This window comes from Hibiscus syriacus, unplaced genomic scaffold, assembly GCF_006381635.1.
Source record: "Hibiscus syriacus cultivar Baekdansim isolate YM2019G1 unplaced genomic scaffold, ASM638163v2 tig00110160_pilon, whole genome shotgun sequence".
Lineage (NCBI taxonomy): Eukaryota > Viridiplantae > Streptophyta > Magnoliopsida > Malvales > Malvaceae > Hibiscus > Hibiscus syriacus.
Window position 1 is genome coordinate 389,193 of NW_024062608.1, and position 23,007 is coordinate 412,199.

The 23,007-nt window shown below is 34.4% G+C and overlaps 1 pseudogene; it reads right to left on the reverse strand.

Moving 5' to 3' along the window:
- Window positions 1-14,528: 14,528 nt before the first annotated feature.
- Window positions 14,529-21,671, reverse strand: LOC120216479 (annotated as a pseudogene).
- Between the last annotated feature and the right edge of the window lie 1,336 nt (window positions 21,672-23,007).

Consider the following 23,007-nt stretch of genomic DNA (forward strand, 5'->3'; position numbering starts at 1 on the left):
GGTGTCTCTTCAATCTTATCGAGGTCCACCTCATCTTCAAGCATCATTTCATGAGTGAGGAGTGAACCGATTAACTCTTCAAGAGTTAAGGACGTTAGATCCTTAGACTCGATGATTGTCATCTTCTTTGATTGCCATGATTTTGGAAGGGAGTAAACTAACTTCCTCACAAGCTTTTCATTTGAAATGATCTCTACATATGATTTGAGACCATTGACAATCGTTGAGAATCTATCCGTCATAGCTTTGATATCTTCATTTGGTTTCATCCTGAAATTTTCATAGCTATGCGTTAGAATACTAATTTTAGAAGATTTCTTTACCTCATCGGTACCTTCATGAGTGACTTGAAGTCTGTCCCATATTTCTTTGGCGGTTGTACAAGATGAAACTCTTCCGTATTCATCTGGTCCAAGAGCACAAAATATAACATGGGTGGCTTTGGAGTTGAGCTGGAACATTTTTGTCTCTCTTTCACTCCATAATCTTGGATAAGTGAGAGGCTTGAAGTATCATTCTTCTACGACATTCCATGCTCCCATGTCACTTGCTTGAATGAAGTACATCATTCTATTTTTCCAATAGGCATAGTTAGCCCCATTGAAGAAATGAGGCTTGTTGACAGGCATCGAATCAAGATCGGAGTCGAAGTTTGAAGTAGAGGCCATTGATGACTTTGATTATCGATGTAACTCTTCCCGAATCGACTCAAGAGGTGATTAAACCTTCAAATGAGTTAGGCTCTGATGTCAATTGTTGAGTTAATCGATTGACGAAAATGGCCAAGAGGGGGGTGAATTGGCAATTAAAATTTTGATGGAAGCTTTTGCAGAAAATTGAAAGAAATTTGCAGAGCGATTTAGAGTGGTTCGACTTTCTCAACCAAAGTCTACGTCCACTACCTTAGCTATCCACACTAAGGATTTTCCACAAATTCACTAATTTGTCTTTCTTTTGAGGACAAAGAGTAACCTTACAAACCCTCAAGAATTATACCCCAAATTCTTGAGAACACTCTCTTCCAAAGAGAACAATACAAATTTGCAAACTTACAAGGAAATCCTCACAAGGTAGATTGTTTGCACAATTCTAGAACAAAGAAAATAACAGTCAAGAATGAATACAATTGAGCACAATAAGTGTTCTTGAAAGCAAAATGAATATTGAATGAAAAATAGGCTTGAAATGCTCAAACTTGAGGTTTGATGTTTTCTCTTTGATTCTCTCTTGATTCTAGTTGCTTGATGTTTCTTATTGTTGATCCATGGTTTCTAAGCTTGCTTAAATACACCTTGAATCACTTCTGAACGTTGGAGATTATTAATGACGTTTTTGGAGCCGTTTAAGTGTGAAAACAATTAATATTTCTGCTTGGAGTGTGGGGGGAATTGGTACCCCTAATGGGGAATCGGTTCCCTAAGTGTAAAATTCAAATATTTCGACCGCTGAACAGTGGGGGGAATCGGTACCCCCTGGGGGAATCGATTCCCTCCAAGCATACTGGAATTCTCGGAGCCAAACCATTCAGGGGGGAATCGGTACCCCCTTGGGGGGAATCGGTTCCCTCTGAGCAATCTGGAATTTTTGGCTTTGAAATGGTTCGAAATATTTTGTAAGATCGTTTTGAAATTATTTTAAGATTAAAACTTAATTTTAGACTTGAGTAAGGATTTAAAATGAACTTTGAAATACTTTGAGTAATATTTTGATATTCGATTTAATATATCGAATATGCTTAGAAAAATTATTTTCAAAATTAAAATTCTTTTAATTTAATTTGTTATATTGAAACATCAAAATGTTTTCAACAAAAATACAAACAAGTTTTAATATTGGCAGTTGTCCAAGATGGCAATCGCAACAATCTTCGAGTTGCTTTTGCTCTTGTCGAAGGAGAAGATGCAGATTCTTGGGCTTTTTTCCTCCGAAATTTACGTGCACATGTTATCACGAGGGAAAACATCTGTGTCATTTCAGATAGCGGAGCTTGGATCAAAGTAGCAATGGAGTCTTTGGGTCCAATGTGGTAACCACCCTTTGTCCAACATAGGTATTGTCTCCGACACATTGCTGCGAACTACCATTGAAGGTACAAGAAGAATGATGAGTTTCAATTAATTATGCGCATGGGTAAGTGAAACTGATGTAGCTTGTTTTCTTTCGATCATTTTAATTTTGCAAAGAAAGCAAGTTAATAAGTTATACATTTTTTTGATCAGGTTACGAACTACTTCCTCGAACGTTTGAATCATTGCTTCAAGATTTACGGGCGAAGAATGAGGAAGGATACGATTACATCAGCCTTATCGATAAAGAAATATGGATGAACGCATATGATGGTGGATATCGATATGGACACATGACGACCAACATGGCAGAGGCAATCAATTCAACTTTAAAGGGTGCACGTCACTTACCAGTAGCGGCTTTGGTAAAGACTACATATTTTCGTTTGGGGGCGCTTTTTACGAAGCTCGAGGGACAAGCTCAAACCTGGATGCAAGGCGGTCATGTCTATCACCCTAGATTAGTTGCAGATCTACAGAAAAAAATTTCTGCATCAAATGGAATGTCTGTAACAAGCTTCTCTAGAAGGCATGAAATGTTTCGTGTCACAGAGTTGCCGCGACCTCTTCAAGGGATTTGAAGCTGTGTCGTTAAGAGTAAATATAAGGGAAAGAACGTGTGACTGCGGGTTTTTTCAAGCTCTTAAGTATCCATGCTCTCATGTGATAGCAGCTTGCTCGCATACACGTCAAGATTATAACCATTTTGTGGATCCCGTATACCTACTATATGAAGTTTTTAAGGTATACGAATTTGAGTTTCCCTCCACAGGTAATGACAAAGACCCTGATGAGGTTCAAGATTGGCTTCCAATTGTACTAAATCCGAGTTTATTGAGGGAACGTGGTCGTCCAAAATCCAATCGAATTCATTGCGATATAGATATTCAAGAAAGATCTAGACAAGACATAAGATGTGGGCATTGTAGAAACCCAGGACACACTAGAAAAACATGTTCACTTCTGTTGCCATGAAGTAACAATTGATGAGGAAATGATGTATTTGTTTATCAAATAATAATTCTTGTACTTTGATTTGCATTTACTTCAAGTTAATGTCATTCGATAATCGTTGATGAAGATTAAAAAAAAGATACAATAATACGAGATTGGACGTTTTCATTATATGTGATTATAATAAAAGAGATAATAAGTGACAAACTTAAGAAAGTTATCAAACAATTTGGTATTTCAAAATAATTTTAAATACAACAAACTTACAATAAGTATTAAATGGTAAATGATAACCAAATTACAATAACTGATATTAAATGGTAATCAAAAAAATTAACTAAAATACATTAAAAAAAGTCAAACAAATTTAACAAAATAAAGTAAGAATTAAATGAGAAAAAATAAAAAATTACAATTAAAATGTCCAATAAACTAAATACAAATATAATAAAAAAAATCTATCAATGCCTGCGATGCGAATGTGTTCTGCAAGGTGGTGGTTGTCGGTCTCGAGGAGGATTTCTTCGTATCACTGGTTGTGACTCATTGCTGTCATCATCATCACCACCATCGTCGTCGTCCTGAGTAGGTACATTAGGTTGATGAGGAGCTGATAACGATGAAGCACCTCCATAGAATAAGGACCCTAGAGGTGTATGACTGACTATCCCATCGGCCTACAAAAACTGGGAAAACTCATAAAACCCAGACATCGCTAAGTGTGAAAACTGTACAGGAGGTGTCTGTGCTGCGGCCATGGGTATTGAGGCTGAATCTGTCAAATGGTGAAGCATAAACGGTTTGTCGTTACTGTTGAACCACTCGTAATAACCGTTAGCAACCATCAAGAGGTAAAGTAAAATGGGCTCTCTATGGGAAGGCGCTGATGTCGATCCTCCCACATCACGACCCACACATGATGCCTCACCAGCCAATCTATATCTGTATTGCCGCGTCTATCTGTGCTATGCAACTCGTCCATATTACGAGGTGCTTCCAGAATTGGTTGAAAACAACCAAATTGTTGGAACACGCGATCAGTGCAGTGCCACTCGACGGTCGCATAACAGATCAATGGGACCATCGCCATCCAAACATCTGATGGGCCCCTTAACTCAGGTGGGATCACCGCCCTCACATCATCAGTAGAATATGACACCCATTCAAACTAAAACAAATATATATAATTTTTATCAAAATATTAATCTAATTATATAACTATAATCTAAAATCGATTTTTAAACATTAAAATTCATACTTGTGTGCCAGCCTTCTGATCGATTAATACCCTAATTTTTTCTAAATCATCAAGTAGCTTCTGATGATTTTTCCTATAAGTAGACCACTTATTCAAGAAAAATAATTTCTTATTCACTGTATAAAATTATTAATATACAAAATTAGTTTTATAATTACCTCAGGAGTAGCGGAAATACGAATGGGTTCTTAACAACGGGACATAAAAAGGGCAATCGATACCATGCCCAAGACTGCAGCAGCAGGAGACATCCGTCGATAGTATTACGCCTCTAGTTAATGGCTAGACACATCTCCCTGTACAGGCAAGCCAAAACTGTCGAGCCCTAACTGAGTGATCCGGCCAGATAAAAGTCGCCAAGATATTGCAACCACATACAATGAACTTTGTTGCGCGATTTGTTCGGCATCAACAACCCTTCTATCAGCTACAGTATGCATGCCCGTGCATACTGTTTAACTTCATCGTCATATGCGTCCTCGCTCAACTCCCGAAAATTGGCATCTAACCAATTTAACGGTATCCGTCCACCGTTAAAATTTTCCGAGAAACGTCCTAGAGTAACCCGACACAAAGTAGTCCAAGAACCGGAAGCTATCTCTGATATCACACCTCCATCCATCAGAAGCCCCAGGTGCATAGAAACATCCTCAAGCGTGATTGTGCACTCTCCGCACGGAAGATAGAATGTGTGGGTCTCCGGCCTCCACTGCTCTACTAAGGTAGAAATAAGGTCTGGTTCTATCTTACAGTGACCCTGATATCTACCTAGGTGAGTGAATCCAGCCTCTACTAAATACGACATTACACGAGTAGGTATAACTTACTTAAGGTTCCTAATAAAAGGATCTAATATACGGTCTCTCTCCTAAAAAATAAATAATTAAACAAATTAATTTTTAAACTAATAATCATACATTAAATAAATTAATTAATTAAATTAAAACGTTAAAATGTTACCGTATCAGCAAAGTGTCGAGATATATGATTTCCATCCAACCAAAGTAGACCGCCTTCCATTTTATATATGCAAAAAAAATTAATTAAATAAAATATTAAACAATTCAAATAATTAAATAAATTACTAAAAAATACTAAATATAATAAAATATACCTTAATAATAGAATATAAGAGTATTTGAGAGAAGTTGAGAGGATTTGGTGTGATGAAAGTGATTGAGAATGGGGGTATTTATAGGGAGGGATGGGTGTGACCAGGCGGGGGTAATTTGGTAATTAAGGGTATAGCGTGGGGCAGGGCCCGTACCTTTCTGACGCGTGTCAGAATCACAGGTAAGGTGCGGCCCCTGCGCCACGCCATAACCTTAATTACCAACCTACCCTCGCTCGTTCACACATGTATCCATGTCAGCATAAGGCGCGTCGCAGGGGGGGCGCCTTACCCCACGTGGCGCCAAATCAGCGTATAACGCGCTGCAGGGGGCGCGCCTTACTGCAAAGGGTGTTAGATCGGGAAATATAGTCTGATCGGTGCCTGATCGGGAATATTAAATTAAAAAGATGATTTTTTTTGGGAAAACGCCTGAGAAAGGAAGATGTACAGAGATGGTATTTTTCGGAGAAAATAAAAACAAGAAAGAAAATTACTAGTTTTTTCAGCAATCAAAGAAAAAAAACAGAACTGGAAATTTTCAAAGGTACTCTAATCTTCCTTTTTATTTTGGGTATAATCATTAAATCATTAGAAGATAACAAAGAAAGCTTGGTATTTTCGTTCTAGATTCTATATATAAATTTTACAGTTTCTAAAAAATATAATAGTAATAATAAGTATAGAATTGGGAGTTCGGTTTACCTTGGTCTCGATGTGCTTGCCGGAGTAACAAGGTCATCGGAGAGGATGAGGTAGTCGGTTTTGGTTTAGCGTCGAAAAGCCACCGCATACGGTGTTCGGTTTACTGTTTGGTTCTTGGGCGATGAAGGAAAATAGTGTGGGTTTCTTTGATATTTAATGGTTATTTTCGTGGTATTTCTAATGCCAAGGTTAGTGGTCGGCCGGAGTAGAATGGCCACCCATATAGAGTGGCCGAGGCGACGTGGGTTCCGACTGATTGGCGAGCCGATTGCTATGCGTGGTGTGAAAAGAGAAAAAGAAGGTCAGGGATTTTGGGGAAATCGGGCAGAATGAAAAGAAGAGGGGGGAAGTTTTCTTAATTTTGTTGATTTTGGGTAAATCACGCTAAGGTCCCAAGACTTTTAGTGTATGTTGTGTTTTAGTCATCGTGTCATGGGTTAATCATCCATAGGTCCTTAAGCTTTATGAATCCCATGTTATTATGGTCACTAAGTTAAGGCTAAATCATTGTTTGGGTCCTTGTCTTTAGCCTAAGTAACGTTTGGAGCTTTAAATAGTGGGGAAATTTCTCTTGGGTCCCTGGAATCTGGCAATTTTTATGTTTAGATCACTAGGTCCCATTTTGTTGTTTATTTCGATTTAGACTATATATTAGGTTTTATTTTGTTTTGGTCATTTATATGTTTTATTTTATTTTATTTATGAAAATTTGTTTGCATTTTTTTAATTTAGCCTTTTTTAAGTTTAATTTATTCTCTTTTAATTTGATAATTTGACATTTGTGCAATCTAGTCCCAATGCATGTTTATTTTATTTTATTATTGTTATTTTATTATTTTAATTATGTTTATTAACTGTCTCGTTGTTTCAATATTTTAATTCTTAGATTTGATTTTAAATTAGATTAATATTCGAATCAAACTTAGAAATTAGAATTTCACTTTAGTTATGTTCATAGTAGATATAATGTAATATTTTCTAAATTAAATATTCGTTTATAAATAATGTATTTGTATATATGGGATATTCGTTCATTAAATATTTTTATTATTGTTAACTTTTAAATACTTTAATGTGCTTTTTAATATTTTATTAAATATGGTTGTTTGTTCATGTAGATTTAAACACAACATCATGAGATTAGATGAGTACATGAAAGCCTTATAAGTATAATTTGATCGATTACATAATTGGATTAAAGGTATTATTTATTTATTTTAAAATATTAAGGACCGTCTTAAAGTAACGAGATGTCCTATTTTGATATTTTAAAATAAATAAATACCCTACTAGAATAACCTAAAAATATAAAGTTTGCTTAATTTAATCAAGATTAAAGGGAAAAGGAAATGTTCTTTTATTTAAACTTTTCGAGACAATTCGCCTAATTTTATTAGGGATTAAGTCTCGATATTTCTAAATAATTGAACATCCCTTATCTTTTCGTATTAAATTTGTAATTTGGATAAATTGGTTTATTTTCTTCCTTTGGTAGAATAAAAATTATTTTAATATTGAATTCTTAGGAAAATTTATTATATTCCTTTTATTTCAGTTGGAAAGAGAAATGTTCGTCCTAAAGTATTTTAGGGAGTATTCTCTCTTCAATTAAAAATATGAGAATATTTTTTATTTTTCCATAGAATTTTTGTTCTATAGTAGGGTATGGTTGAATTCGGAATAATGTAATTGTGATTTAAATATGTATTCTAACTCTTAGATTTCTACTATTTAGAGACAATATATAATTGATGGGTACCAATTTTGGGCGTTGTGGGGGTGCTTATCCTTCCTCACACGTAATCGACCTCCAAACTTTTTTTTATTATTTAAAAATGAATGGATCGATGCATCTTTTAAAATGACGTTTTTCTTTAAAACTCTTTTAAGAGAAAATTTTTTGGTATTCAATCTACCTAACCGAAAAGGTCGATGGCGACTCCGAAACATTTCTTTTACAAAATCGAGTTTTCACAGAAAAAGTTGAGACTCGTCGTATCGTCGAAAATCGGTTACGACAGCTTGGCGACTCTGCTAGGGACTTAGAGGGTTAAGCCTTAAATCGATAATATATTGTCTCTATAATTAGAAATTGAGAATTCAATTTTATTTAATTTATGATTCCTATGATTCCTTTCAATCGTTAATTAATTTTATATCTTTGTATATTAATGTGTGTATTTGATTGATTTTCAAATATTAAAGTCTTGGATACGCTTTAGTTCGTTTTTGTGTGGTTTTTTGTCAAAGGTTTGATAATTTCTCTTTACACACGACACTTGCATTGCATAACATAAGCTCTATACACGATCTCTTCCTTTTAAGTAGGAGTGAAAGCGACATCTTCGTGAGAATTTATTCTCCATATCAAACCTAGCAAGTAGCTTATGTGGTTCATATGTCCTATGTCTTCGTGAGGATTTATTCTCCGTGACAGGCATAGGAAAATATGCCCCCAAATATTGAACTCGATATGCTTAAGCCTATAATGGGTGAGCATTGAGGGTCTGGCCCGCCCAAGGGGGCACCGACAAGGACAATTCGTGTACCTTTACTTTTAGAACCGAAACTCTGCATATAATAAACTGTAGAAACTCACCTGATCTAAAATCATGCTGAAACTCTGTCCGTAGGTACCCAAATAAGTGTACACAAAGGAGAAATGAACTCCAACCTTTGTCTTTTAATAGATTATTTATTTTTGTATTTTTATGTTTATAATTGCATGTGAACTAGAAATTATGTGGTAGGGTTTTAATTTCCTCCATGTATTTTATTCATTGTATTTTATGGATATTTTACCAGTTGTATTTAATCTTTTAATATTTCGTTTCCTCTATTTGATTATTATTATTTTCTAACATATTTTCCTTGTCTTTTTGCTTTATTTGTGCATAAACATGTTGTTAATTATCTTGAAATTAACACATGTTTCATACATATCATGTCAAAGAAGGTATTGATTCTTGAGTTAATGGTCCCATTAGAAGGCTTTCAATACGACAATGTAACTTGAAGACACAGAATAGAAATGCAAAAACACATCAATGGCACAGAAAGGTACTCCATGAAACAATTGAAGAGTTACGTCAAGCTGGAATACATGAAGCTCAAATGATGTAGTAAAACAAGTTTTTCAAAGGTTCTACGATGATGTTGATACAACTAGCCGAAAAGAAAGAATACATTTGAATTCATCAAGCAACAATGATAGCCAACACGAGACAGTGGATGATGACAGTTGTATAGGGTCGTTCAACAAAAGCATTTTTGGAAAAGAAGTCAAAGCATTGGAATCTTCCATCAAGCCAATGATAAAAGAAGACTATTTCCTTGCATTTTTTATCAAAATTGAAGAAGTCGAGCAGTGTGATGTGGTTTGTAGTTTCTATCTGCCTTGGTGTATGGAGACATTGTGTGTTCTTTGGAAGTTGTTTTATGACGATTACTTTGGAATCAACACCTTCGTTGCATTTGCATGTACATTTACACCAAACATGTTGCTATATGTCCTAACTTGGTTTTCTCTGTTTTCTTTTTCTTGCACCATATGGTCATGACATACGCAAAAAAGGTGTTAATTCTGAGTGATCATCAATTAAAAGGTTTTCACAATGAACAAGAGGTTTTATGATCAGGTAGGCCACGATACAAATGGGAAATGGCATCTGAAAGAAGTTCTGAGTAAAGTAGAGAGTTTTACGTCCAAATATCGCATATCTAACGAAGAGTAAAGTGAACTGCAACAAATCAAGGAGCAAATGTCCAAAATGATGGATAGAATAGTTATGTTGGCCAAAGGAAAAAGATGTTTCTACACAAAGGGAGAAAGAACTTGACAAGAATAATTTTGTAATACAAGAGGCTACTTTTGAACAAGGTAATCCAAGTGAACTTGGGGAGCCACGTGCAATTATTGTCTGCATTAATAAGTTGTCAAGAAGTACAAAAGAAACAGTGACAATGGTAAAATTATGAGTAAAGATTGATGAAAAAAAAACCATATAATCATTTCAAACGAGGTCAATTCGCGTTCACTAAAAATCCAGACACCACTAAAATACCTGTGAATATGAAAATAAAGGATAACATGAATCTAACGTTTCAGTGTTTGAAGCCAACTTCAAAAACTAACGTTCGCTCAATGAAGACTCACCTCATTGATGACTGAAAGATAGGAGGTAGTGATCTTGACTTTGATCTTGATCCTATCTCATATGGAGATTTATATAATAAGTTGTTAGAAGTATGGAAAGTGACCCCGCAGTATGTGAAGCCTTTGCAACCTCCATATCCAGAGTGGTATGATGCCAATGCCAACTGTCAATATCACGCATGAGCTCAAGGACATTATCTCGAGATATGTGTTTCCTTCAAGCGTCAAATTAATTGTTTGCTAGATCATGGAGTATTGTAATTTGAGAATGAAGGTCAACTGGGTTCAATAGTTGAACATCTGGCCGAGGCGAAGCCGAGCGAGTCCAAGGACAAAAGTATCAGTAAGGGTATCCAAAATGAAGAGCGCCTGTTGAAATATGAAGCTTAAATACTTCAATTGCAAAACAAAAATGACATTCTGAATAGAGAATTGGAAGCCATGCAAGATGGTTTTCAAAGAATCAATCAAACCTTTCAAATTGTTGTGTTAGGCAATACTCTAAAAGAGTGGACAAAATGAGCCTCTAAATTGAAGAGTGACATCGAACAATGGAAAAGAAATTGTAAAATGCATGAAGAATGAGCAAAGAGGTGCTCTCATGATCTGCAGATTACATAAAATGAACGTAAAACAGCCTTACAAGAGTTGGGGATATGGAAAGCAAAGAACGAAATGTTGAGAACATCCCTTACTGACGCAGAAACCTCGTTTTAAAACTACAATCGTAAGAAAAATGCTGAACTAGAAACAAGTAGAGCTAACAATAAAACAATGACAGAGTTGATACATGATTATAGAAAGCTTGCACGAGAACTTCATGACCGCATCGAGTCTCTTACGAGAGAGAATGATCAATATTGCCTACAGCTTCAAAGGTGGAAATGTAAGGTGGAGAAAAAAGACAATGTGATGAATGAGGTGGTTACTCAAGCAAGCAACGTGGCTCACAAGCTGGTCGAATTAGCTGTCTTTGTAAAAGATTTGAAGCAGATTGATGACTCATCACCAGATCAAGCTTGGAAGATAACCTGGCTCATAAACGAGTTAGAAAAGCTAGGAGCCAAAGCTATTTATTATTTGTAATTTGGCTATTTGATGTACTAAAACCATTTGTGTTCAATGAAAATCATTTAAGATGGTTACTCTAGATTGACATTTTTTTATGCATGCATCGCATTTGTATTGATTAATTTTTAAATCATGCATTAAAACATTCATTCATTCAAATACATAAAATAATAAGATAAGGTTTCGATCGGAGTGATCTGGGTTCACACTAGTAGCAAGAACGCTTATCATCTGCACAACGATAGAAAATGCCTAAAGAAATAGAGGATAAGTTAGCCAGAATTGAAAGAGAACATAAAGAATTGCAAGAAGAAATGAGAAGAAAATTGTCTCAATTAGAAGCTAATATCGAAAACTCTCAGCTCGATTTACTGAACAAGATGGAAGAAATGTTTAGGAGGCATGTGATCTCTGAAAAGAGTCTTGCTGAAGACCCCACACATCCTCCAGGTTTTACACCTGTCCACATTCTTGAGCACACCTCTGGGCATCAGGAAATTCGATCACCAATCTGTTTCACTGCTGAGAACCCACAGTATCATACTGGAGCTCCATTCCCCATTGATTGTCATGTTGCATATGGGTTGAAACCAGGAGATTTTTGTGCTGATAATGAAGTCCTTGACTTGAATGATTTAGATGAGAAGGAAAAAGTGACCCAACGATTGAAAAGTGTAGAAGAGGTGATAAAATCAAGGGAGATGGCTGGATCAGTCTATGGGTTGGATGCAAAAGAGCTAAGTTTGGTCCCCGACCTGGTTCTCCCACCGAAGTTTAAGATTCCGGATTTCGAGAAGTATATTGAGACCACATGCCCTTCATCCCACATCACCATGTATTGTCGTCGGATGATTGGCTGTGTGGAGAATGAGAAGTTGTTGATCCACTGTTTTCAAGATAGTTTATCTAGACCGGCTTCTAAATGGTATAACCGGCTAAAGCGTACTCAAATTCGTTCTTAGAAAGACTTAGCTCAAGCCTTTTTGGATCAATACAAGCACATAATGGATCTGGCCCCTGATCGAATCACGTTGCAAAATATGGAGATGAGACACTACGAGAGCTTTCGATAATATTCGCAACGATGGAGAGGCGTTGCTTCTCAAGTGCAGCCACCAGTGACTGAAAAGGAGGTCGATACTATGTTCATCAATATGCTAAAACCTCCCTATATTGATCACATGATAGGAACTGCCACTAAGAATTTCTCTAACATTGTCATGTGTGGGGAAATGATCGAAACATCTATTAAGAATGGCAAGATAAGAGGCTCTGACAGTATTGATGTCAAGAAAGGAGCTGAGGTCAATACAGTGAGGTATTATTCAGCTAATCGTGGGACCAAACCTTATAGAGTGACCCAAGAGAAAACCTTTATTGGTGAAATTCCGGTGACATATGAAGAGCTACTCCCAGTCCTAGTTAAGAGGAATCTTATGACTCCAGTTCAGTCTAAACCGAAAGAACCCTCATTTTCGGAGGGGCATGATACTAATGCAGTATGTAGTTACCACATGGGAAGCTCAGGGTATACCACTAAGAATTGTGGGGCATTGAAGCGTAAGGTTCAATATTTAATTGATTCAGGGGCAGAGACATTCGATGAATGATGGGGCATTCTGATGCAAATCGAGAAAAAATCATTGCAACCACTAGAAACTTTTGATGCACTTGCATATTGTCTTGTTTGAACTTATTTTTCTTTTTCCTACTTTTAAATGTTTGTAAGCCACTTGATGTTCGAACATTTTAAATAAAATGCTTCCTTCTTAAGAAATGAACAATGAGCAAATTTTAATCCTGAAATTCCTTGAATATCATCTTAATTAAAAGTTTTTTTTAATAATTGAGGTTGTAAATCTATGATAAATGACAAGATTGAACCCCATCAAAACAAGGACCCCTCGATTCTACTCCGGATACACCACAATACATACCCTTCTCTTGAAGGGACCGATCTTGTTTTATCCTTGCATGCAGAGTCAATCAAGGGTTTGGCATTCAGGTATGTGTTAGGAGCTGATAAAATGGGGCAACTTGCACATGAGATTTCTAAGCTAATTGGTTCCTACTTCTTTTAATGACGTTCAATGATGATCATGATCTTCACAGATGGAATGGTCGAGTAGTTGAATCTAGTTTAGGTTAGTTGCTAGGAAATTGAACTCTAACGATGAGATTTTCTGACCTATAAAAAACACCGGGACTATAACAGATTTTTCTGGACAAGCTTAAGAAATGGAATATGTATACCCATAATATATATATGTACACAATAAAGCTGAGTTATTTCGCTAAAGCAATTGGTTATAGAGGAAACTCAAAAGCCCTGGCTCTAAGAATAGATTACATTCAAACCATGACATTGATCGGGTACTTGGCAATTCGGTGTTTGCTCCACTGTGATTGTCAGGTCAAAGACTTTGTGACGACATGAATCCATCAGCTAACCAAGAAAAGGTAATTATAATATATAATGTACAATAAAGTTGAATTTAGCTAGCCAAAAAATGGCAAACTAAATCTAATTTACTAAATAAAGAGTGTCGGTGAATATGAATTAAGGGAGTTGAGGAACACCTGTTATAGTCGAACTCACACGAGCACTCAGAAATCTCATTTTTAGATCTATATTTTTGCGCTACCTTTACTAGATGAGCCTACAAAGCTTGAACAAATGGAAGATTTCAGAGAACTGAAACAAAAGTTTTCTAAAAAGTCTAGCAATTGACTATGTTAGTTGCGACACTTTGTCTGCCTCCAATCAAATTACCAAACTAAGAAAGAATGGCATGTCCTAATTTTCACGAGGATCGAGAAAATAAAAAAAGACGAATCGAGGAACCAAACCCTAAATTTAGGTAGCCAACCACAAAACCAACCTTTCGATCCTAACATTTGTCAAAGATTTGTAACTATCAAAGATTAAAAAGCAGTTGATTCTTTTGATATTCAATGAACTCTTGTTTTATGATTTTTTTTCATTTGTGAAACTTAAAATAAGACAATATTTTTAAAAAAAAAAATTATTTTCGATATTTTCAAAATTTTGAAAATTCAAAGGAAGAAAAACATTTTCAAACAAGATAATCTCTCTGGAAGCATATATGGGAATTCAACGAATATCCCTCCAAAGCTCAAGATCGAAGCTGAGGCAAGGGAAAGCTAAATTTTTGGGGCAAATTTTGATGGAGCAAGGAAAATAAGTTATCTCGGGTCAAGGTTTGCAAGAGTAATCCCTGATGAAAATGAAGACAAACTGGAATCAGAGATAGAATGAAGGTTGCTCACACAACTATTCCCCTAATACATACATATACATACATCAACACATACATACATGATACATGAAATTTGCATCTTTGCATTCATCACCATATGCAATAAAGATTTTGATTTTCCCTCTCTTGAGGACATAGTCACTAATTCATCACATAAAATACAAACTTCATCATGACACCTGTAAGCATCCTAGATATGCAGTCATAAATATATCATTTTGATCTTTCAGGAAATAAAAGCTCAGAAATGACCAGATGTCTTCAACCTGAAAGACCAATGCCATCCACATATTTGACTTTCTCAAGTCAACAATCAGATCTGCCGAAGACATTTCCTCAACATGCTGGAGTGGGCAGTTTATAATCCTTTGAGATCACATCTCTCAGAACAAACTTCGTCTCGCTTAAGACATTTTCTCAAAATTTTGAAATATTTAGAACAAATTGATCTCACATGAGATAGTTTCCTAAGAACAAGTTTTGTCTCGCTGGAGACAATTTTCCTTAAAACAAAATTAATTTCAATTAAGATTGTTTCTCTAAAAAAATGAATTTTGTCTCACTTGAGATATTTTCCTTTTTGAACAAATTTTGTCTCTTTTGAGACAGTTTCTCTTAAAACCAAAATATTTGCATATGTTTCCCTTGAAACAAAATTTTGTCTATCTTGAGACAGTTTCTCTTGAAACCAAAATCTTTGAATCTGTTTCCCTTGAAACAAATTTCGTCTCTCTTGAGACAGTTTCTCTTGAAACGCAAAATATTTGAATATGTTTCCCTTGAAACAAATTTTGTCTTCCTTGAGATAGTCTCCCTTGAAACAAATTTTGTCTTCATTGAGACAGTTTCCCTTGAAACAAATTTTGTCTCCCTTGAGATAGTTTCCCTTTAAACAAATTTTGTCTCCCTTGAGAAAGTTTCTCTTTAAACAAATTTTGTCTCCCTTGAGACAGTTTCCCTTGAAACAAATTTGCTCTCCCTCGAGACAGTTTCCCTTGAAACAAACTTAGCTTGTTTCCATCATATAAGGAGTTGGAACAACATCGACTTTTGCTCATCCATCACATAAGGAGTTGGATCAGCATTATCATTTTGCTAGTTCATCACACATGAAGTTGAATCAACAACATCTCACTCTAGGGATCAACATTTCTAATGGAAAAATCATGATAAGAATAACTCATAACCAGAATAACTGAAGATGAAGATTCAACCAAAAGAATGAAGTAATGATGAGAAGAATTTGGAGCTCAGAGATATCAAATGACCAAGCTGATAAAATTGGTTCTTTTTGTCTATGCCCTATTCATGTTTCACAACAATGAGGGGCAGTTGTAATCACCAATTTTATCCCAAATCCAACCTGACTCGGTTCAAGCCCAATACCTGGATCCGACCCGATTGATTGACCCACTTAGCTGTCATCTCCAGCATCCCACGTGAATCATCATCATCTCTGCTTCCATGCCCCTACGCCTGCAACAAAGTCATCACCATCATCAACCCTATGCTTAGCCCACAATCATCACAAACAGCAACCTAGTATTATATTAGGTTTTATTTTATGCTAAATTTATGTAAGAATATGGATATATAACCGATAAGAATGGAATATGTACAGAGATGGTATTTTTCAGAGAAAATAAAAACAAGAAAGAAAACTACTAGTTTTTTCAGCATTCAAAGAAAAAAAAACAGAACTGGAAATTTTCAAAAGGTACTCTAATCTTCCTTTTTATTTTGGGTATAATCATTAAATCATTAGAAGATAACAAAGAAAGCTTGGTATTTTTGTTCTAGGTTCTATATACAAATTTTACAGTTTCTAAAAAAATATAATAGTAATATGTATAGAATAGGGAGTTCGGTTTACCTTGGTCTCGGTGTGCTTGTCGGAGTAACAAGGTCATCGGAGAGGATGAGGTAGTCGGTTTTGGTTTAGCGTCAAAGAGCCACCGCGTATGGTGTTCGGTTTATTGTTTGGTTCTTGGGTGATGAAGGAAAATAGTGTGGGTTTCTTTGATATTTAAGGGTTATTTTCGTGGTATTTCCAACTCCAAGATTAGTGGCTGGCCGGAGTAAAATGACCACCTATATAGGGTGGCCGAGGCGACGTGGGTTCCGACTTATTGGCGAGCCAGTTGCTACGTGTGGTGTGAAAAGAGAAGAAAAAGGTTAGGGATTTTGGGGAAATCAGGCAGAATGAAAAGAAGAGGGGGAGTTTTCTTATTTTTGTTGATTTTGGGTAAATCACGCTAAGGTCCCTAGACTTTTAGCGTGTGTTGTGTTTTAGTCATCGTGTCATGGGTTAATCATCCATAGGTCCTTAAGCTTTATGAATCCCATGTTATTTTGGTCACAAAGTTAAGGCTAAATCATTGTTTGGGTCCTTGTCTTTAGCCTAAGTAACGTTTGGAGCTTTACATAGCGGGGAAATTTCGCTTGGGTCCCTAAAATATGGCAGTGTTTTATGTTTAGATCATAGGTCCCATTTTGTTATTTATTTCGATGTAGACTATATATTAGGTTTTATTTTGTTTTGGTCATTTATATGTTTTATTTTATTTATTTATGAAAACTTGTTTGCATTTTTTAATTTAGCCTTTTTTATGTTTAATTTATTCTCTTTTAACTTGGTAATTTGACATTTGTGCAATCTGGTCCCAATGCATGTTTATTTTATTTTATTATTGTTATTTTATTATTTTAATTATGTTTATTAATTGTTTCGTTGTTTCATTATTTTAATTCTTAGATTTGATTTTAAATTAGATTAATATTCGAATCAAACTTAGAAATTAGAATTTCACTTTAGTTATGTTCATAGTAGATATAATGTAATATTTTCTAAATTAAATATTCGTTTATAAATAATGTATTTGTATATATGGGATATTCGTTCATTAAATATTTTTATTATTGTTAACTTTAAATACTTAATGTGCTTTTAATATTTTATTAAATATGTTTGTCTGTTCATGTAGATTTAAACACAACATCATTAGATTAGATGAGTCATGAAAGCCTTATAAGCATAATTTGATCGATTACATAATTAGATTAAATGTATTATTTATTTTTTTTAAATATTAACGACCGTCTTAAAGTAACGAGATGTCCTATTTTGATATTTTAAAATAAATAAATACCCTACTAGAATAACCTAAAAAAATAAAGTTTGCTTAATTTAATCAAGATTAAAGGGAAAATGAAATGTTCTTTTATTTAAACTTTTCGAGACAATTCGCCTAATTTTATTAGGGATTAAGTCTCGATATTTCTAAATAATTGAACATCCCATATCTTTTCGAATTAAATTTGTAATTTGGATAAATTGGTTTATTTTCTTTATTTGGTAGAATAAAAATTATTTTAATATTGAATTTTTAGGAAAAATTATTATATTCCTTTTGTTTCAGTTGGAAAGAGAAATATTCGTCCTAAAGTATTTTAGGGAGTATTATCTCTTCAATTGGAAATATGAGAATATTTTTTTATTTTTCCTTAGAATTTTTGTTCTATAGTATGGTATGGTTGAATTCGGAATAATGTAATCGTGATTTAAATATGTATTCGAACTCTTAGATTTCTACTATTTAGAGACAATATATAATTGATGGGTACCAATTTTGGGCGTTGTGGGGGTGCTTATCATTCCCTACACGTAATTGCCCTTCGAACTTTTTTATTATTATTTAAAAATGAATGGATCGATGCATCTTTTAAAATGACGTTTTTCTTTAAAACTCTTTTAAGATAAAATTTTTGGGTATTCGATCTACCTAACCGAAAAGGTCGATGGCGACTCCGAAACATTTCTTTTACAAAATCGAGTTTTCACAGAAAAAGTCAAGACTCGTCGTTTCGTCGAAAATCGGTTACGACAGCTTGGTGACTCCGCTGGGGACTTAGAGGGTCAAGTCTTAAATCGATTATATATTGTCTCTATAATTAGAAATTGAGAATTCGATTTATTTTATTTATGATTCTTATGATTCCTTTCAATCGTTAATTAATTTTATATCTTTGTATATTAATGTGTGTATTTAATTGAATTACAAAATATTAAAGTCTTGGATTCGTTTTAGTTCGTTTTTATGTGGTTATTTGTCAAAGGTTTGTCAAAGGTCGATGACGATTCCGAAATATTTCTTTTACAAAATTAAGTTTTCACATAAAAAATCAAGACTCGTTATATCACCGAAAATTAGTTATGATAATATTAAACGTAAATCTCCTCGAATCAGTAGAATGAAGGTGAATAGGAGAAGAATCATGTGATCAGTAGCTATTATAATTTTTTTTGAACCTACTGCTTGCACAACTTAATAGGTCAATCGACTATATGATATCTTGGGTCTGCAATGAAATCATTTTAATGATGTGACATTTTTACGCAGTAAAAAATGATATATAATGCAAACACTGGCCAATCATTTAGCCCCGCTCAATCTCGGAAAAATCTGGTAATTACGTAATTGGTTATTTAGTGTAACCCACATCAGCAGGACAGATCAGTTTTGAACCGGAAAGGGTTCCTTTTTCTCCTATTATTAATGTCTTTTTCGTATAAAACACATATAAACTGTATATAATTCTGGGAGGCTTGTAACTTTCGGCATGGAAAAGGAAAAAGATATAATAGAAAAGTTCCCCCCACCCCTCAAAGTTATTCAATTAAACCCTTAACTAAAAAAATTAATTAAATTGATCTACCACCGCATTATTGTTCATCATCTATTACCATAATAACAGTGTGAACTATCATATCAGTATTATATATTATCATGTAGAACTGTCATATAAGCGTCATTAAAGTCAACGTTTTATTCAGTTAATCAAATAGTCATATTGATTTTTTTTCTCAGTTTAAAGGTCACATTGATTGCAAAAAAAAAAAAAATCAAGAGCCACATTAGTTCCCCCCAAAAGTTTAAGGGCCTTAAATACCACTAAATATATTTGTATTTTAATGACACTTTTATTTGCTATTGTTTATAACAATATTTTTATGTATTTTTTTTTATAATTTAATTGAATTAGCATTATATTCTTATTAAATAAAAATAATTTTTTTATCAAATTTATTATTTATATTTGCATAACTCACATATTACATTTATGTAATGTAACTTTTTAATAATTATAGTTTTTTTGAATGATAAAGAGGGCTTAAGCCATTACATTAGGATCTTGTACACAGGTGAGTGGGACCTTCGATATAACTATCTAAAATATCAACCAAATGTGTGGGTAGTGAAGAAAAAATATCGAGTGATCCATCCGATAGTGAACATGACTTGGTTATGAAATTCGCGGCTTTATTTGCTTATCGGTAAATCTTCTGAATTCAACAAACCAAGCTTTATCGCATATCTTAGCGATTAACCTCACCAACGTAAAAGGACTATTTGCGGAGGGAGGGGAAGGAGCTAGTATACTATGATATTACTGCTGAAGAGGTCTCGCTTAGAACAATCTCATATCCATCCCTGAATGAGTCCATGCCTTGACTTAATAGTTGCCAAAACAGGCACCACCAGCTGGTCCACCTCTTTTGGCTGACGAGTACATCCTGTTGTAGACAAAGTTGAACAATTGGTCTCTCTTATAAGTGTTGAAACCGGTGTCTTTACATGATTTTCCGAATTCCGTGAAGAGTATCGGTTTTCGGAGGACGGATTGTGCGTCATGTATGTGAGCATCGAGGCAGTTGTTTAAAAACAAGAGCTGATATTCATCGTTTGTGCTGGATAACCTGTCAATGTAACATTGAGGTGAATGCTCAGATTGTTTTGTAAGTTTGTATTGTATGATATATAGTTAACATTGGTCGGGATATGAATGGACGGTTGCAAAATCGACCGCGGGAATCACATTATTTGCAATGAAATCTGTTCCGATATCCAAGCTGCGATTAAGTTTCTTCTTTTCAGGAGTTGATCGTCCATAAAATCCTTCCAAACCAGCTTCCACCAAGTGGTATTAATGTTAAAACTGAAAAAAAATGCATCTACTCACCTTATTAACCCATACATAATAGTACAAGGTACCTGTATATATACACATTAATATCCACTAACAAACTAACTGCACCTAACAATAACAACTAAACACAACAAACTACTTTCTACAGGTATCTATCAATGGATTTGACATGAGAAGCCATTTCCGTTATCCAAGCCCAGCAATGAAGCAAATCAACAACTGAAAGTTACAGTGAAAAGTGAAAACTTGGCTAATGAATACATTCATAAACCTGAATAGTCCTTCCTGAAGAATCTGATGTGCACCTAGGCTCATTCATGAGCTCCCATGCCATTATTGTCTCATCAACTTTGTAATGAATTCCAGTAAAGCTGTTATATCTGTTAAGAACAGTCTGCAAAACGAAAATCAGCTCAGGAAAAGTATCAGAAACGACAATCCGATATCAATTACTGGCAAGAAACACGGATTCATACCGTCACGTGATTCTTATAGTATCCCTTAACAAGAAGAATGGTGAAGAAATCATCATCAGATGTGAGGTATTGACCTTGACTTCTTGCCCAGTTTACATATTGTTTCTTTCCTCCAAAGCTATCATAGTTATTAGCTAAGCTAGGGATGTGCTTGATTCTATATTTTCTGGCCTCGGCTATTACAAAATCCAATCCCTTTAAAAACAGTCCGAGAGATCCAAGTCATACCAGTTCATTAAAGATACAAAGTAAACTATAAAAGAAGGAATCACCTTAAACATTTGTTCATTGTATGAACCCGGTGCATACTGTAAAGGTCTATAACCACCATCACTGAAAGCCCAAGTTCTAGCCACCGTGAGACCGTGAGTTGTGGCGTCATGAAATGCGGCTGAGACCTTAGGTCTTTGAGATGGATCTGAAGCGACATACATTAGCCAATAGGCATTGAAACCATTTGCATAGTAAGGGTTACCTTCCAAAAGAAAATGAACTCCTCTGGTCCTTATAAAACCATCCACAGCAGCTTCAACATGGACAGTGGGAACGTGTTGGTTGAACAAAATTTCAACAAAAAGAACCAAAGCTAATTGCTTCATTTTTATTTGTCGGTATGTTTTTTTCCTGAGTGAAGAAGGATCTTATAGCTGAATAAAAATGAAGGGTGTTGCTTAAAAGTTGCAGATTACGCTGTTAAAACAGTTTCTCTTTTACACAACTGCAAGGTCAATTTCTTTTCTGTCTTTCACGTGGCCCTTATGCAGATGATCATTGAAATGTTGATCATTTGTCTGCATGCAAACGCATGGAAAACAAGTGGGGTTAGAAAAAAAGGCAAACAATAACATTAGATTGTTTAAGTTGCAAGAAATTCAAATGAAACAAAGAACATGGACCTATTGAGATGCTGGGATGATCTTTTACTGGTCTTTTTTTCTTCTATGGAAACTTACTGATTCCTTCTTGGACATTGGCTTTGCAGAGAAGAGAAAAAAAGAAAAAAAGATTAGACAGTTTCAATCCAAGCAAAAGGAATAGAAGCAATTTTTTTCATTGAATTGAAATGTCTCACCACGCGGCAAATTGTGCCGTGGGTTTGTGCCAATGTGGCATCTCTAGAGCTCTCTTTTAGGCTGTAAGGGGTCACTTCACTTCCATGTTATTCATATTTAGTAGTTTTTTGGAAAGCAAGTGCCAATGTCCATTAATTATCCATCTCTTGATTTACCATTCACTCATAAAGGGTAAGACTTGAGCAAAAGTACAGCGTTGCATTGTACTTTATTCCATTTTTCTTCACTTTTAACCTTGCCATTCTACACTTTCATGGGCTGATTGGATGGTGGAAAAGATTATTATCGAAGGAAAAAAACTTTTCTAGAATCTAATACATTGGAAAGATTTCCAATAGAGAGTAATACATAATTTCCAAAGGTAAAATTTGTCGAGTGTTTTACCTGGAATGACAACCATCGCTTAAATTTTTGTCAATTCCCAAGGGTTTGGACTAAAATAGCCTTGAAACAAAATAATTATTTCAAAAGCTTAGATACTATTAAAAATTTCATATTTTTTATAGTTAAATATTAATGTAAAATTTTAATATATTTGGATAAATGGTGTAAAAATTAATATTAATTAATATTAAAAATATATGATATATTTACTCTTTTATTATACTAATTTATCTTTTAAATTTATATATATATATATATATATATATACATAAATTTTATGAATTTAATTTTTATAAATATATATATATATATATAAATTAAAAATAATATATTTCCTACGAATTTTTGTATAATATTTTTATTTGAATAATCAAAATTCAACTTGTTAAAAATAAAATATATCACAAAGACAATTTAGTAAAATATACATTTCATTAATATTTTATTCCTTTAACTAAACATTATAATCTTATATTCTGTCAAA